The following is a 13,682-nucleotide window of genomic DNA, read 5'->3' on the forward strand; positions in this document are numbered from 1 at the left end:
GTTTCCGTCCCATATCTGGGCCTGAAACCTGACTGAAAGGGGTTTAGATAATCCGTTTCCTCCAGAACCCTCTGGAACTGTAATACCACCACTTTCTCAACCACCTTCCTTAAAAAGGGGAGGTGGGAGACTGGATGAAAATTATCCAGTACAGTAGGGTCCAGCGATGGTATCTTGAGGAGGGGTTGTACCAGCACCTCCTTAAAGGCAGTTTGGAACACCCCCTCCCTCAGGGATGTATTGACCATCACCTGGACCCAGCCACACGTCACCTCCCAAGCTGCCTTCACCATCCAGGAGAGACATGGGTCTAGATGACAAGTGGTGGCATTTACTGTCCAGAGGATCCTGTCCACTTCCTCGGGTCCAACAGGATCAAACTGTTCCCAGATAACATGGTAAGTATGCTCCCTTGGTCTCTCCACAGACCATGTGTCACACTTGGAGTCTAACATAGAGCGGATCCGAGCAATTTTGTCTTGCAGATGCTCCGAAAACTCCTCTGCATGGCCCTGTAGGTGGGTCACTGCACCCACCTTTCCCAAAAGGGATTGAGTAATTTTAAACAGGGCTGTTGGGCGGCATTCTGCAGACACAATAAGGACGGAGAAGTATTGGCACTTCGCCACTCTTATCGCCACCAGGTAGGCCTTAATGGCGGCTCTAACCAGTGTTCAGTCGGATTCAGTCTTTGTCTTCCTCCAGCGGCGCTAGCAATAATATAGAATCGATGATGACATGCTTTTCAAATTTCACCGTAGAAATGTAGGACAAGTCATGGGATCTACTGACTATGGTGACTATAGATTTGAAGGGCTGGATTGAAGCCAATTGCTGGAATTTGGAAAAAATTAAATAACATAAATCTAGTTTGCTGATGGATGAGGAAAAGAAGCAGACTATTTCAAGGTCACAGCATATGAAATTGTGAGTGACTACTATTGTGAAAACAGTCCAATTTTTTAAAAAAAAAAGATAAAAAGTTGGCCAATATTTGATTTTAAGGCTATGTCTGCTGGACAGAGGACATGAGGACAAAAAGGAGGACGTGGCCTCCTTTTGCTGGACATCTCGTAACCCTAAGCCCAGCCAAGTTTTGGGCAAGTTTTGGCCATCTGTGTCTTCTCTGTGCCATAGAATCTGTCTCTACAGAAGGGGGAAATGATTCCAAAGTTCTGCTAATTGCTTCATTTCAGAAGTGCTTGTATGCCAGAAATTAGTTATGATAAACAATGGAACATTATTATGCCATGTGCTAAAGATCCCTATATAGTGTGATTGATTTTATTAATTTTTTTTAGGTTGCAGTCCTATCCACTCTTATGACAGAATTAAGTGATGCTTAATTAAGGTGCTATAAGGGCTTCATATCATTAGCAGTCAGAGACATTATACACTCACCACCTCTCCTTAAATGAAGATCATTGTGCATCTTTCCCAATTTTTTATTATCACAATTTATAACTCTTCATTTCTTACATTTTTTGTAGAGAAAATGTGTTAAAGGTAAAAGAATGGAAGAGCTGCCATGATGTTCTTTGATTATTCACGCTAGGAGCTATCCATCTTGAAGCATTCTTTGTGTAAGAAATAAAGAAAAATAAGGATGTGTTACAAATGGAAGACAGCAGGAATCTCATAAAATTTTGTGAATAACGTAAGAACAACAGTCTCAAATGGAAGCACTTTCTATCTTCTAGGCATAGACCACAGAAACATAGTGTTGAATGGGACCTTCGTGGTCTTGTAATCTAACCCGCTACCCAGGGCAGGAATCTTCAGACCACTCCAAACAAATGGTGTCCAATCTTTGTGTGAAACCTCCAGTGATGGAGCACCTACAGCTCCTGGAGGCAAGCTGTTTCACTGCTTAATAACTCTCACGATTAGGAAATTCCTCCTTATTTCAAGTTTGGATCTCTCACAGTAAAATTCCACCCATTGGTTCTTGTCCTACCTTCAGGGACTATGAAGAATAAATCCATACTCTCTTACCTGTGACAACCCTTCAAGAACAGGAAGACTGCTATCATGTCTTCCTTTAGTCTTCTCTTCTTTAGGCTAAACGTAGCAGTTCCTTTAACTCTTCTTCATAGAATTTAGCCTCCATGTCCTTTGCTATCTTTGTTCTTCTCTGCACTCTTTCCAGTTCCTCAACATCCTTCTTGTATTGTGGCAACCAAAATTTGACACAGTATTCCGGGTGCAGAGTGACCAATGCAGCATAGAGTGGAACTATCACTTCCCATGATCTTGACATTATATCTCTGTTGATGCATCCCAAGTAAGTCTCCCTAAACATAGTGAATTGACTTTTGAGTGAATATGCATCAAATTGGGCTGCAGGCAAAGGAAGGCAGAAATATAACAAGGGTGGTGGTGGTGGAATATAAATATTACCGAAAATGAAAAGGGGTAAATATAAACTTACAAAATGGGAAATAACTGGCTAGGCAGTTACATTTCTGAGAAGAATAAAGGTCAGATCCAAAGAAGGGACATGATATTGGGGAAGAGAAAAATATGTGCTTCTGTTTTGATTGGTTTTTAACAATTTGCTCAATTGACCTCTATACTTTTTTTTTAAAGCTCACCAATGGGACTTGCTGTAATGAAACTAGCAAGTAATGTTCTGTAACATTATCTGCAAATGCAGGACATATTTTGATTTCTGGTTTTCTGTGTAAGAAATTGTTCAAGAATGAACTATATTTTACTGGGATACCAAAGGATGAAACCAGTTTAGGCTACATTAATATCAGAATGTGTTATCCATATATTATTAATCATTAATTTGTGAACCATATATCAGTATATTAATAGCAGTATATTGCACTAGCATATAATACCAAATTATATACTGCCATAGTACCATGTTAGTGTGTAGTTTTATGCCATGTGAATGGACATATGTCAAAGAAGGAGCTTATGAGACTTATTCAGAGCAGTACAAAAAGCCAAAAAAAGTTTACTCAGGAAGATTTCAGATTACATAATATGTGGGAAGCACTAGAATGAAGAGTCTGAATAAGACATAACAAAAGATGGTTTCCAAAACAACAGATAGTTCTCTGGTGAACCGGATAAGGCAAGGTACTCTGGTGGAAAAAAGCCAGGAAATGTGAGGAAAGTGCTAAAGTTGCATGGGCCAAACTTTGATGGGCTAGTCAAGCATTGCTGGAAAGTATAAACAAGTTTGAGTACCTTGGGAGCCATCACATACAACAAGCATCCTGTGTTGGCATCCTGACTTTATTTTTCTAGAACTCAGACCTAACCTGGCTAGCTAGACTTTGAGCTGGGAAGATATGCATGGGTGTCTGAATGAGTGGAGCTTTTTGTCCGGGAAACTGAATGCTAAAAAATATGCATTTTTGCTACATGTCTGAATCTCATGAAAGAGTATAGCTGTGAAAACTGGATAAAGGATTGAGAAAGATGGAAATTACACCATTCAAGACTCACATGAGTTTACTTCTCCATTTTAAGAGCTTCTGTTACACATTTAAAAATAGTGCTACAAGAAACCAAAATTAGGCTATCTTGGGGAAAAGTATGATAAATGTCATATTCAGAGCAGCTATCTTTTCTCAGGAATGTTCAGCAATAAAAACTGGCCATAAAAGTTCAAATCTTTTTTTTATAAGAGTTTTTATTAGATTTAGAACAAAGATAAAAACTACAAAAAAGAAAAAAACTACAAAAAGAAAAAAGCTAAAACAGTGTGAAAACACAAAAAGAGGGGAAAAAATTTAAAGGTTACATAAAGAGGTGACTTCTGACTTTTAACAGCAAGAATATACAACAATTTTCCATAATCAATCCCTTACTCTATATTAAACCAAAATCACATTATTTCTATACATCATTCTATTAGCACATTATAAAAATCACTAAATACATTTGCTCCTTCTGCTTATATTAAAAGAAAAGAAATAATATAAACTTCCTAATCAACTTCCCCCCCAAAATAACATTTATTTAATTATTTCCTTCCTACTACTATTCTATACTTTTCTGTCTGCTATAATAGAGATCAAACTAAAAAGCATATAAATTGTCTGCCATTATAGTTAATTATAGTTAATACAACAATTATAATAATCTTAATCATATTAAACCTAAAACCAAGCATTTATTATTATATCTTATTAAACTTAATCCAGATCATTAAAGAGAAATGAAGTCAAACAAGCCTTAAAAGCAATCCAGATAATTATTCCTAAACCTATACCCCACTTCCAAATAAAACAGAGCATTTACATATGTCCACAATACACACAAAGCATTTTTCATAAAGAAATCAGACAGCTCAACTGCCTCCTTTTGACTTCTCAGCAGAAAACCTCCAATAGATGACAACCCCTCCTTTTCCATAACATTCCATCAGAAAGTCAGTCTCACTTATGACTTGCAATTCGTTCTGTCTCTTTAATTTCTTCAAGTTGACTACCCAATTGTCTGGCATTTCGACAGAAGCCTCAGTCTCACTGTTAGTAGAAACATTTCTATCATTATTGAGCTCTTCAATTTCTTCCGTGACATCCCCAACCAGATGACACATTTTAGAACTGATGTTCTCTACAATGTCCTGAATATCTTGCATAATAATTTGACAGGAATCAAAAATAATCTGTTTAAGCTCACAATAGAAATCTGAGAAAGTCTGCTTGAAATCCTCCATGTCTCAGGCAGTAGATTATGGCATCCCCTAGGTACTTAACTAATGAAAGTAGGAGTTGATGGAAAATTTACACAAGTGAAAGTACGATAACAGGCAGCTCCCCAGAGAAAATAGCAGCAGAAAGCTAAAAGTTCAGAACAGCAGATTCAACATGTAGGAAAATAGTAAAATCTTCAAATTTAATGCAGAAATAATAACAGGGGGATGATTATGTATTCTCAACCCTCCTTAATACAGTATTTGGATGGAAAGCAAAAAACAAAACTTAAAAGCACCAAGAGAGCTCGCTTCTCCTTGCTGTAAAAAGCCTCTCTTAGGGTACAAATACTTAAAAAGAAATAAATTGGGTGATTTAGAAATGGGGTGGCTGGTCTTAGTGTCCCTTTAAGGCTAAAGTGCAGCTTGGAAATGGTGACATCCCAGCCTCCTAGTGGCTCTTACCAGATTAGCATGAATGCTGTTTGCAATTCTCTGGCTGCAAGTTGCTGCTCAGGAGGACAGATGGGATGATTCCGAGCATTTTCTTTGTCCGTGAAAATGCTCCTGAGCTTCAGGAAAAACCTGCCTGAGCCCCAAAAAACTGCTGTGTTGTCAGTTCTGTCTGCGGAGCCTGCAGACACAGCTGTTTAGTCCACCATGTCCCCACTATAAGTCCTCATAAAAGTTCAAATCTTGAACATGGCATTTATCTATTCTGGATAAAAGAATCATACCACTTGTCCTAACAGCCAGGAACCACGCTGAGACAAGGAACTGGTCTCTAATGTTTTATTGCTTGTACATAACAGGAATCCTAACAAACTGAAGAAGCGTGGGAAAAACCCAGACATATAAACCCCAAAGGTTAAGGCGGTCCCGATCGGTGTCTCTTTGAATGGCTGCCCAATTCCTCAGTGCTACGCATCCGCTTAACAGTCTGGATGGGAGCCCCCTGCTCGCCATCCTTACTCATGACATCACTCCTTGATTGAGGCAAGGTTACTTTTAGTGCTATCCTATTCAAGCTTAATCAGAAATTATCCTGTTTGATTTCAATAAGCTCATACCCAAGAGAATACACACACACACAGTACATATACAGTACATATACATTTATTTATTTATTTATTTTATTATTCAAAATTTGTTACCACCTATCTCCCCCAAAAGAGGCACTGTGCATACTGTATGTGAAAGGTGAAAGGTCCCCTGTGGAAGCACCGAGTCAAGTCTGACCCTTTGCAAATACAGATGCATAGAGAGAAATGACATGATTCTTTGTCTGTCGTTTGATTTGACAGATCTATGTGGCTTATTCAGCTACTATCAGCACACACAGGCTTCAGTCTCAAACGTCTTGTGTATATGAAGTTCCTTCTTAATTCTCTGAAACTGGTGGATCAATTTTTTATATATATAAACATCACAATTTAAAAGGCAAGAAGAGTCTTGTTTGTTAGTGTGTATTCTCTATTTTGTTAGAACTAAATCCTTCTGTATAAATGTTCTAGCACAATTTAACCTGAATTCCATGTCTGGTGTTTTTCCTACTTCATTTTACTCTCTGAAAAACTTAATTTATACCATTGATGATCTTAAAAGGAAGTGCTATTCATTCATGAGTGATAGCTGGTGAAGCTCAGTGACTAAGGGCTTATCCACATAATTCCATCAATATGCATTACTCCCAGCCTTGAGACAGGAACAAAGTACAGTACTAGAAAAATAATGAAATGGTGCACCAGTGTACTTACTTAAAAAAAAAAAAACAGCAACTGCCCAGCAGTAAATTAAGTAGCTCAGAGAGGCAAAATAGTAATTAGAAACAGCCAAACAAACCAACAAACCTAAAGAATGATATTCCTGAGATTCAAATCAGGAATGTTCTGCAGGTAAGGCATGTATTAGAACAATTAAGCTAGTAAAGAAAACCTGCTATAATAGAATCTGTAGCATGTGTTTTTCAGGAAAACAGAGAAAATGTGGTGCAGTGGTCTCTACAAAAAGGTGAAATAGTCTGTTGAAGGGCAGGGGCTGGCCTAGAAGAAAGAAAAGCACAGCAGGCAAACCGGAAAGCAGAGCTTGAGCCAACAGAAGTACGAAAACAATACTTTGAAAGCAGAGCAGGAAAATGCACCATGAGGCCCCATGCAGGGTGGGTGGGGGTGAACACAAGGTGATGTCTTTATTGTTTACAGTGTGTATGTGTATGTGTGTGTGTGTGTTTAGGTCCACACATATGAATAAAACAAAATATTTACATAAGCAAATGCACAGTAATAAAGCATGGGCGTTTTATTTCCTCTGTAATTCTAAATGTAGGATTTAGCATCATGACAAGGGAGGTAGTTGAGGCACTTTTAGTTGCTATCTTCTGACTACAAGGGGATGATATAAACATCTGGAAGGGTTTTTAAAATTTATTTTATTATGAATTTAAATAAAGAATACACAAAAAATTTTTAAAGGCCAAATGATAACATCATTTTTTAATGTGACAGAAATGGCAAATTAATACATGCATGGGGAATATTCCATTAATTATAACTAGTTTCACATAATGTTAATTCAATGTATTAAATTAAATACATTGCATTTAATAGTACATAGTAAATTAAATCCACCGAATTATTTATTTATTTATTTATCAAGTTTATTTATCAAATTTATATAGCTGCCCATCTCAACAGAAGTGACTCTGGGTGATGTAGAACAATTTAGTACTGGCCCCAGTTCCACTTCTTCACTAAAATTACACACATCCTACTGAAGATGCCGAGACAGCAATTGTGGCTTGATGCTAATTTTGCTGATGGAATTTTTCCATAGTCAGCCTTTTGTGCTGTCATATTGTCTGTAGCTGGGAACAGGAAACACTCCTTGTAAGTTATGTTGCCCCAGAGAAAGAAACCTGAAGGGCAATTTATTAATTTTTTTTTCCTGTTTCCAGGTTTCATTCTTTATCCAGGCATGAATTATATTTTGAACCTCCTCACAGTTCCCTTTTTATATGTATATTTTAAGATATCCTTTATAAATTGTATATAAAATTTGCTGACTCCATTTCTGACTGGGATACAATCCAAAAAATGGATTGTGATAGGTTTTTTCAAAATATGAAGAGAACATTTCAAATTCTGGTCTTTGAACAGAAGGTGAATATATTTTGCACAAAGTCAACTGTGGCAGCACATCCCAAGTAAGGTAATTCTTGCCTTGAAGTTTCATTGTTATCTTGACTACACAAGAAACCACTCATTTTGTGAAAGAATTCTGTGGAGGAAGGAGCCTCACTAAATGCTGAACTGCTTTTAACTCTCAGGTTAGAATGGCTAGTGTTTTTATCAATTTAGGTTGCAGCAGTTTTTAGAGAATTTGGAGATGATTTTCATAATACATGCTTTAATTACATTGAAACTGGATGACTGTAATGTGCCTCATGTGGGTTTGCTTTTGAAAATGGCGTGGAAACTGCATTTCATGCATGATGCAGTGGCTGGAATGTTAGTACAATCAATTTTACTTAATTTGTTGGGAAAATGCTATCTAAACTGGGCTTTTAATTATAAAGTCAATGTTTATATTTTTAGCATGGTCCATAGATAATTAATTTGCAATGCTGGGAGATTTTAAGTGCTGCTGGTCTGATGTTGAAATAGTGTTTTACAATATTGTTGTGTTCTAAACTTTTTTGTTTTTGTTTTTCTGTAGCTCACCTTGCAAGGCTGTGCATCCTAAAACTAGGGTAGAAGTGTGCTACCTTAATAAATTATTAAAATCAGTTGAGGGGAGAACAGTTCAGGGTCTCAGTATCCATTATGAGATGAATTAACAAGCTCAGACTCAGCTTTCAATCATATCGGTATCATTAATATATATGAGATTTTGTAAATATGTTCCTTGCCACTTCAATATATAACGCCTCTTTATACTCTGTTACATAACCCCATTCATATGAACAGCGGGCTTTTCCAGGAGTTCAGCATTTTCTCTGGGTTAGTTTCTGTAATGATTGCCTAAACCCAAATACTCAGTCTCACAAGCTCGGGCTTAAAGATAACTGATTTATTAAAGGAATAGTATGCAAATACAGAGAAAGCTGAGAATGAGCAAAAGCGCGCCAAATACAAACTTAAAAGCCTTGCTTGTGGGCAGGTCCCGCCCCGTCGCCCGTCAGGACGCTCCCCCTCCCAGGTGCTGAATGCCGTTAGACGCGCCTGGGAAAGTAACCTTGAACAGGAGCGCAAACCCAAACATGCATTCCAAGCCCTCAAAACAAGGGAGGGCAACAGAATGGAAAAACCCCGGGTGAAGGGATACGGAAGAGAGAATGACATGTGAAACGTTACAATGTTAACGAGACATTAGAATGTGAACATGACATATTGCCCCCCCAAAAGAAATTAGGGAGCCGGTTTGTCAGGATAGGCAGAGTGAAATTGGGCTACGAGACGAGGAGAATGCACGTCTGGAGCAGCAACCCATTCAGGATGAGGGAAATGTTTCCAGCGGACGAGGTATTGTAGAGTAGAGCGCTGGCGTCTGGAATCGAGAATAGATGCCACCTCGAAGTGTTGCTGGTTGTCAATCATGAGGGGAGGTGGAGGAGTGGGTTGCGGATGCCAACGGTCCGATGACAGGCAGGGTTTGAGTAAGCTACAATGGAAAACAGGATGTAAACGTTTAAGGTTGTGAGGTAAATCGAGTTTAAACGTAACAGGGTTGAGCTGAGCAACAATTGAAAAAGGACCGACAAATTTAGGACCAAGTTTTTTAGAGGGTTGTGGGGACTTGATAAACTTAGTTGATAAGTAGACTTTATCCCCGACTGCAAAGGATGGTTCTGGGGAACGCTTTGCATCAGCATGGCGTTTATAGGCAGCTTGGGCATGTTGGAGGGCGAGTAGAATATTAGACCATGAGTCTTTGAGAGAGTCCGCCCAGCCAGCGAGGGTGGCTGGGAGCGGTTGAGGATGAGGAAGTTCAGGAATTGGAACAAATTCGCGTCCAAAAACTGTTTTAAAGGGAACTTGACCAGTGGTTTGATGAATGGAATTGTTGTAAGCGACCTCAGCAAATGGGAGCAAATCGACCCAGTTGTCTTGCTGGTAGTTAACAAAAGCTCGGAGGTATTGCTCTAAGGTAGAATTAACCGCCTCTGTAGATCCGTCCGTTTCCGGATGCCAAGCAGTAGAAAGTGATTGTTTCGTACCCAGAAGTTTCAAAAATGCCCGCCAAAATTGTGACGTAAATTGTGTGCCTCTGTCACTCACCAAACGGGCGGGGATACCGTGGAGGCGGTACACGTGGATGAGGAAGAGGCGTGCCAGCTGTTGTGCGGTAGGGATAGAAGCGCATGGGATAAAGTGGGCTTGTTTGGAGAAAAAGTCTTTGACGACCCAAATGACAGTTTTGCGTTGACTAGGGGGTAGATCAACGATAAAATCCATGGAGATATCCTGCCAAGGGACAGACGGAGTGGCCACGGGTTGAAGGAGACCCTGGGGTTTGCCCGGTTTGCGCTTTATCGCCGCACATACAGGGCACGCAGTGACATATTCTTTTAAGTCTTTGAGTAAAGTTGGCCACCAGAATTGACGGCGAACGAGGTGCAAAGTTTTCACGTAGCCGAAATGCCCAGCTAGCTTGTCATCGTGGCAGCGCTGGAGTATGGTTTTTCGCATTGCTGCGGGTACATAGAGACGATCGTTGCGCCAGGCAAGATCATCGGTGAAAGTTAACATGTGTCTGTTGGCTTGCAACCAAGTATCTGTTTTAAGGTGGGAGAGCAACTGTTGTTGCAAAACGGAGGGAATTGACAAGGGAGGTGGGCTGCTGGAAGGCTGAGCGGCTGGAGGCGGAGTCGATTGTGCTCGGGTCTGGCTGCGAGTCACTGCTGCCAGACTTAATTGTTTGTCGGTCCAGACGGTGCCTTGGACCGTTGGCCCTGGGCCATCATCTTGGGGTCTGCGCGAGAGTGCATCAGCCAAAAAGTTTTTCTTGCCTGGTATAAATTTAAGAGTGAAGTCAAAGCGGCTGAAGAACTCAGCCCAGCGCAGCTGTTTGGGACTGAGTTTTCGGCTGGTGCTTAGAGCTTCCAGGTTTTTGTGGTCAGTCCAGACTTCAAAAGGGTTGGAAGTACCTTCCAATAGGTGTCGCCATGTCTCTAAAGCCGTTTTTACAGCAAAAGCCTCCTTTTCCCAAACGTGCCATCGTCTCTCTGTTTCAGTGAATTTGCGAGAGAGGTAGGCACAGGGTTTTAAAGCGCCAGATTGGTCAGATTGTAACAAAATTGCGCCTATGGAAAATCAGAAGCATCGACTTGTACAACGAAGGGTTTAGAGGGGTTTGGATGCTGTAAAATTGGTTCTGTGGTAAAAAGTTGTTTGAGCGTTTGGAACGCTTGCTGACAGGCTGGAGTCCATTTAAGGAGCGCGCCTGGGTTCTTCGAACGTCGCGTATCCCCCTGTCCTTTGGTTTTTAACAGTTCAGTAAGGGGGAGGGCGATTTCTGCAAAATTTTGGGCGAATGCCCGATAGAAATTAGAGAATCCAAGGAAACTTTGTAATTGTCTCCTGGTACGGGGAGGCTCCCATGCTACAATAGCTTCTACTTTTGCAGGGTCCATTTCAATGCCCTGAGCTGAAATTCGGTAGCCTAGGTAATCAATTTGCGACTGATGAAACGCACATTTTGACAGTTTTGCGTATAACTCTGCTTTTTCCAATTTAGCCAGTACCTGACGCACCAAGTGGATATGTTCTGACATGGTTTCAGTATAAATCAATACATCATCCAAATATACTAGTACCCCCTTAAATAGGTGGTCATGCAAGACCTCATTGATTAACTGCATAAAAACCCCGGGTGCCCCAGATAAACCGAACGGTAAAACTTTATATTGGAAAGCCCCAAGAGGACAGTTGAACGCTGTTTTCCACTCATCCCCCTCTCTTATGCGAATGCGAAAGTAAGCTTCTCTCAAATCCAGTTTTGAGAAAATTTTGCCTCTGGCCAGATGTGATAACATATCTTTGATCAGGGGCAAAGGATATTTATTTAATATTGAGACCGCATTGAGCCCGCGGAAATCGGTACAAAGCCTTAATGACCCATCCTTTTTTGGCCTGAATAGGACAGGAGCTCCTACCGGGGAATTAGCCGGCTCAATGAAACCCCTAGCCAGATTTTTGTCAATGAACTCCCTTAGCGTGGTAAGCTCTTTGGGAGACATGGGGTATATTTTTGGGTGAGGCAATTTTACATTTGGTAAAAACTCAATGGTACAGTCCGTTTTTCGGTGGGGTGGCAAGCGATCTGCTTCCTTTTCCCCAAATACTTCAGCAAAATCTTGGTACTGATTGGGTAGCCCCTCAAGAGGTTGAAGCGTTTGCACAGTGGTATACGCTACCCCTCCACCCTCCATGTCCTCCAATAGGTCCTTTTCGGGTACTTTGTAAAATCCATCCGCAAACGTCACAGTTCTATGCAGCCAGTTGATGAAAGGGTTTTGTTGCACAAACCAAGGCATCCCCAAGATTACCAGAGGACCCCCCACTGGAGCTACCACAAATGGCAGCTTTTCCTGATGGGAGCCCATCTGCAAGGCGACCAGTTCCGTGGAAAGATTGACTGCTTTCCCTCCCGCCATAGTTCCATCCAACTGGGTGAAAATCATGGGTCTTGGCAAAGGGAACGTGGGCAGTTCTAGAGCCGCTACGACATCAGGGTGCATTAGGGAACGGGAGCAACCCGAGTCTAGCATGGCCCACACTTCCACCGTTTTGGTTTGTGAGCCCAGTTTAACTTTAACAGTCAGTGTGGGAAAGTTTCCACTCACCGAATCATGGTTACGCCCGGTTTCTTCCACCTGCCCTAGGGCGCCCTTCAAGGCAGGTGGTAGGCTTTTCCCGCCGGCTGCTCGAATTGCAACTCTTCCTCCTCTTCTCCGAAGGGTAGGTCTGGGGGGTCCAGTTCCGCGAGGGCTGCCTTCAGTTTTCGCGGTGGAGCAGGAGCAGGCGTCTTTATCGCGGGTTTCGTCTGTCGTTCCTCTGGACGGCGTCTCGGGCACGACGTGGCTCGATGCCCTTCTTTCCCACATCGGAGGCACTGACCCTTGGAGAACCGTTGCTCCCTCTCTTCTTCCCAGGTTTTCGGTTTGGGGCGGCTGGCAAGTCCAGATGTGCGCGCTCCTCTAGCGAGACGTGTTTGTCTAAGCTCTTTGGTATGGGCATAGGTTCGTAGGGCATTTTCTGCGCTTCCCGCCAACTGAATCCACCCATATAGCGTTTTGGGATCATCTCTGCCCAGAGCCCATCGAAGGATTTCGGGTTCAAGCCCCTGCTTGAACAATTCGATGATTGTTGGCTCAGACCAGTCTTCCACTTTTCCTGCCAAAGCTTTAAACTCCAACGCATATTTGGCAACTGAAAGGGACCCTTGGTAAAGTTTCCGCAGGTCATTTTTGGCCGTTTCTTGAGCTAGGGGGTCTTCGAAATGCTCTTTAAGTGCCCACAAAAATTCATCGAAGTCCTCTAACTCAGTTGCCTCAGCTTGGCATAGTTGCACATACCAATCCGCTGCCCTTCCTCTCAGCTTGTTGGCAATGAAATTGACCTTGCCGTGTTCAGACCGAAAGTTCCGACCCCAATCTTCTATATAATGCTTGGCATTCGTAATAAAGAAGGAGAGCGTTGCGGGATCCCCATCAAACTTCACTCCAAATGGTGGGAAGGTTCTTACCGGCTCAGCTGGCTGTGGCGGTGCCGCGAATGACAGCGTACGCCGAGCCCCCACAGGTGGTCGATCCCTAGGAGGTCTTGCCTCTCGCTCTCCCCTTTGATGGGCTGATCGAGTCTTACTTCTCCCCCGGGTCGACAGGGTGCTGTGCCTGGGGTACTGTGACGGCTCTTCCTCCCAATCCTCCGGGGTGGGCTCTGCCTCTCTGGGCTGATCCTCTCTGGGTAGATCCTTGAGGATCGTCACTATTAAATCCATTTTATCTTCCAATGCCCTCATA

The sequence above is a fragment of the Candoia aspera genome, chromosome 6 (genome assembly GCF_035149785.1).
Source record: "Candoia aspera isolate rCanAsp1 chromosome 6, rCanAsp1.hap2, whole genome shotgun sequence".
Lineage (NCBI taxonomy): Eukaryota > Metazoa > Chordata > Lepidosauria > Squamata > Boidae > Candoia > Candoia aspera.